The following is a 5,000-nucleotide window of genomic DNA, read 5'->3' on the forward strand; positions in this document are numbered from 1 at the left end:
AGAGCATCTGCAGCAGTTGCTTAGGAACTAAACTGATCACAGCTTATGTCCAAAAATGCGAGTAAATTAAATTTTACATGTAAATGCACTGCCATTTTAATAATTATGTACCTTGTTGTTCAAAAACTGATTAACACTAACCAACCATTAATTAAATGACAAGCAAAGGTAGAATTTAGCCCATAAAAAAAGCCATTATGCTATTTTATGCTGTAGAAACACAGGTGTCTGAATCAAAACTGGCAGGCGATAAGTGACTTTGCAGCTAAACACTGCCAATTACTGTAGAGGAATGTGCAGGATGCAATGATCTCAAGTCATGTTCAGCAACCACAACAGGGAGATATGGGATTTTAACGCCTAAGACGCACCTGGAGGTTCAATGGGTGCCCAGGAATATGGAGGCTGGAACCTCCAACCCAAAAAACAATTTGGTAGTCAAAAAGAACACCCAAGGGCCTGCCATATCCACACCCGAGCCAGAAGCCTGGCCCACCAAACCCAGCCTCAGGCTTTAAGCACCAGTCATACTGAACTGAAAGAACAGTGGAGAACCTACTATGTACTGATTATTATAACACAAAAGCTGGGAGAGCAGGGAGGGGACACTGGGAAATGCCAGCTACACAAAATGCCCTGTACGTATCCTGAGCAGAGTAAAACTAAAAAGAGCACAGTCAAGTGAAGGTGAATGAGACCACATCCGGAATGCCCTGACATCACACCCAGAACAGTGCACACAACAATCACAAATGCCCGAAAGCCAATGGCCCACCAGCAAACCACAACATGTACCCATATTTTTGGAGGACAAGGGGGTCCATACAGGGTAAGGAAATGGAAGTTTACCGGAATGTCAGATATCCCCATGCAAAATAACCTTATCTCTGACTGTACTGCCTAATCTGGAACCTTAAAGGGGCTACAGTGCTGTAGGTCACGCAATTTTAGGCAATTTCAGCACTGATCGAATGGTCATAGAATTAAATAAAATATCAAAATAACTGTTCAAAACTATAGAAGATCTCTAACAAAATGCAGGGAAGCCAAGAAGGGACATGGATGGACAAAACTGGAGGATTGAAATGGATTGAATTTGGGTAAATTTGAAAAATGTCGGCCCACCGTTTTTCAAAATTACATCAGTCTATATTAAAATGTCATTAATTTTACAAAGCTGGAAAATCATTCTCAGTTGTTATGTGGCCGTGATTTTGAAAATGAAAGATGCTTGCTTTGCCAATTTGACGTTTAGAGCTCATAATTAACAAAATTAAACAAAATTACCTAAAAATAGCGTGACCTAGCCCCTTTAAGTTAACCCAGCCTGTATCATTTGAGTTCCATTGCATTAAAAAAGGCAACCCCAACAAAAAGATCTCTTAAAATTACATGTATTATTAACAAAGTTTGGTTAGCTTTCCTTGCATAGTAATGTGATTGTCACGCCCAAACTTTGGGGCGTCCATTTCATACAGTAGTCTCTTTAATAAATACAGAAAATGACATTCCCAAATACAAATTCTGTAACATTTAATTTTCTGACAAAAACACTGCAACTTGATCTTTTGTGTGATAAAGGTAAAGGTAGAGTCACTGCTTACGAGCCAGAAGGCCCATCAGGCCGGCGCTTATCTCTGGTTTCCCTTGCATGAAGTGACTAGGAGTATTTCTACTCCTCCCTGGATGGGATAATAGTCCATTGCAGGGTTACCCCCAGCATTTCGCCCGTACCCATTTATACACCTGGGTGGAGAGAAGCACCATGAGAGTAAAGTGCCTTGCCCAAGAACACAACACAATGTCCCCAGCCAGGACCCGAACCTGTACCACTCGATCCGGAGTCGAGCACTCTAACCATGAGGCCACCGCGCCTCCCACATATGTGTGATCGTTCTTATTTAAAATCACAGTTTTGCTCTGTCAAATGACTCAGGAGTCAATAAGTTAGCAACCTCTGCATCCACTAAAAAACTGCTATCGATCTCACACGGCTGTGGACAAGGGTTTTTTTTTCAGCCCACTTCACGGACCGTTGATTTCAATCTGTGGTTAAAAAAATTCTGATCAAGTGATAACGTTTTCGTGGCTCTGCGGTTTCGAAAATACCGACCACCTGGCGCTATTCCTTTGTCAGTTCCCATGGCCGAGAAAAGAAAAAAACTGAAGAAAAGTTTCCACCTGCTTCTTATTTCCTTGGACAAAGCTTTTAATGGGTTAACCGTAATAGCTTCGGCCGGTTATACTCGCCGTCAACATCGTTTCGCAATTTTCTCTTTGCCGAGAGTAACAGAAAATGGCGTCATGAGATCGGTATTTTCGTAACCGCAGAGCCACAAAAAATGTTATCATGTGATAAGAATTTTTTAACCGCAGACTGAAATCAACGGTCCGTGAAGTGGGCTGACAAAAAGCCTTTGTCCACAAACGTCTGAGATCGATAGTATGTCCCCTTGAATAGGAAATGATACAGTACGTGTATATTAAAAAATGATAAATTAAATTAAATTCCAGAACAAGAAATTGCCAGACAAAATTTGCAACATACATTGTACACTTACCACTTCCAAAGTATTGGCATCAACAAGTACTACAGGAAACTCAATAATTCATGAATATAGTCTTTTGGGTTCTCTTCTTCACAAGTCCCTTCAAAATCAATGACACAGTAGACGTGCACTTGTTTGATTCTTTTCTCCTGCTCCAACTTGGCTCGCGCTAATTTCTCTTTCTTGAGATGATTTTTCAGTCTTTTTTTAAGGACTTTTCCAACTCCACTATAAAGTTAATAATATGATAGGAATGCTCCATTAGTAATAGAGAGGAAGGGAGGAAAGGGGAGGGGGGAGGGGAGGGGGGGAGGGGAGGGGGTCTACATGCAGTGGCGAGACCACTCGCCACCCAACAATGTGGCCAGGGTTTAATTCCTGGACCCAGAAGCCACAAGTGGGCTGAGTTTCTGTTGGTTCTCTACTCTGCTCTAAGGGTTTTTCTCTGGGCTCTCCGGTTTTCCACCCTCAGCAAAAACCAGCATACAGCTTATTCCAGCTGGCTATAAATTGTGCTCCAATGTCGTATACAACATGGACCATGCAATGGCACTGAGCCTCAGGTGCCATAGTATGCTTTTGGCTCGGCCTAGTTGAGCCGCATCATTATTATTAGAGATAAGGAGGTAGAACGTGTAAGGTGCTGGACTTGCAATGTATTGGAATTTCTGATTTGAAGTCCTGCTCTGACCATTGAATAAAGTTGTTTCAGATAGTCGCAAGTTCAACTATTCAATTGTACATTTAAAATTTAATATGCAACTGGCCTGCCTCCAACCATAAGTGATTCTAAAATTTCTGTCCTTTCTTTACCAATTATTTAATATATATTCTTGTCCTTGAAAAGCTTCTAGGAAAATGGTTGCTTATCACTGTTACTAGAAGTTGCCAATACAGTAGCAAGTTGTAAGTTCTGTGAGGTGAGCCATAAAAAGTAATGAAAATTTTACAATGTCACGTAATGTATAACTTGTTACTTTGCAAATGTAATGAGGAAAGATAGGTTTTGTAGCAAATGAAGAAAAGAGTACAACACGATACCTGTACATACATCATCCAAAAAAAATTAACAGAACTATTATTAATTTTGTTTCATTATTTAAGGAATCATACAAGTCATGCATATAGGTCCAAAGTAACACCAACAAATTCATGTCAGTAGTGATTTTGATCATTGCAAACAATGTTCTTTTTTAAATGCAAACTTATCAATTACTGTACTGTACATTTACAAATAGGAGAGCAATTGCTTGAAAAAAAATCCAGGTTGTCCCTGTTTCAAAAGGTTAGGGCAACCAAACCCATGATTAAATTGCCAGCTGATTAAATTGCCAGCTGTGTTGAAATGCAATCACAAGGTGGTCGATCTTCAGAGCGCCTATTAGTAGTTTTCCGATCCATGGAAGTCTGTGTTTAAGTTTTGGCACGTTTCGATCTCCATGGCTTTCAAACATGCTTTTGACACTGTCCCTTGTAATTTCCTATCTGACAATGTTAATTGCAAAAGATAAAGATACTCAAAGCAGGGGGAAATGCTCAGCTGCAGCAAATTAATTACTTTTAACTTGACGGTACTGTTGAACATTGACAATAGAAAAGCGACAGGTAAGTTGGGTGCTGCTTAACCCTTTGACGACCACACCGGCCTGACTTAGTATTTTACTATGTCTAGCACCAGACGATTTTACTCGTCAATGGGAACACCTGGGAGTCAATGGGTTAAGATTACTTTCTTATTATTATTTGATTTTTTTTTTTTTTGATTTTTGATTTTTGTTGATTTTGAAGTTTGGCAGGGTTGTCCATTGTTCTTTCCTCCAACAACCACACTTTTCATTTTACCAAAAACTGGTTGCCTCAACTTTCTGGTCATCTCTGATGACTGGACTTGGTACTAAATTTGGAGTACTGATGATACCAATTAAAGCTCAACATTCTGTTTTAAACCAGAATGTAGCACACATTTTAACAAAGAGAATTTTTAAAAACACAACTAAGAACATTTATTATCTTACTGACATCAAGGCTTTCTTTAGATAATTATTGCAAACTTGATGTACAAGCTTATATAAGAGAGATATACTTGAAAAATGTAATCATGCCCAGGAATTAACGTTCTGTATAAATTAAATGTAATGCCACGTCTATGAGAATTTGGTCAAAGAAAGTATTAAAAGACACCTTTAATTGGAATTCATACCAGTGGTTTGTCTGGGTTAAGAACAAAAAATTACTGGTACCTTGAGAATTTACTCAATAACACTAACAAATTCAGTTCAATTGTATTGAAATACACTCTGTCTGACCTTATACTTTGTTCAACTGCAGAAGTATCCAAATTACAACAGGACATGACTAGTACTGTGCACACAACAACGCAAAAATGGGCCATTCCATTTAATATCCACACCACCCCCCCCCCCCTTTGGATGAAGTTACCACAGATTTTAA

At 39.3% G+C, this 5,000-nt stretch overlaps 1 pseudogene; it reads right to left on the bottom strand.

Moving 5' to 3' along the window:
- The window catches only part of LOC138008719 (3'-5' exoribonuclease 1-like), a 14,020-nt pseudogene that overhangs the window by 7,063 nt on the left and 1,957 nt on the right, over positions 1 to 5,000 (bottom strand).

The sequence above is a fragment of the Montipora foliosa genome, chromosome 6, assembly GCF_036669935.1.
Source record: "Montipora foliosa isolate CH-2021 chromosome 6, ASM3666993v2, whole genome shotgun sequence".
NCBI lineage: Eukaryota > Metazoa > Cnidaria > Anthozoa > Scleractinia > Acroporidae > Montipora > Montipora foliosa.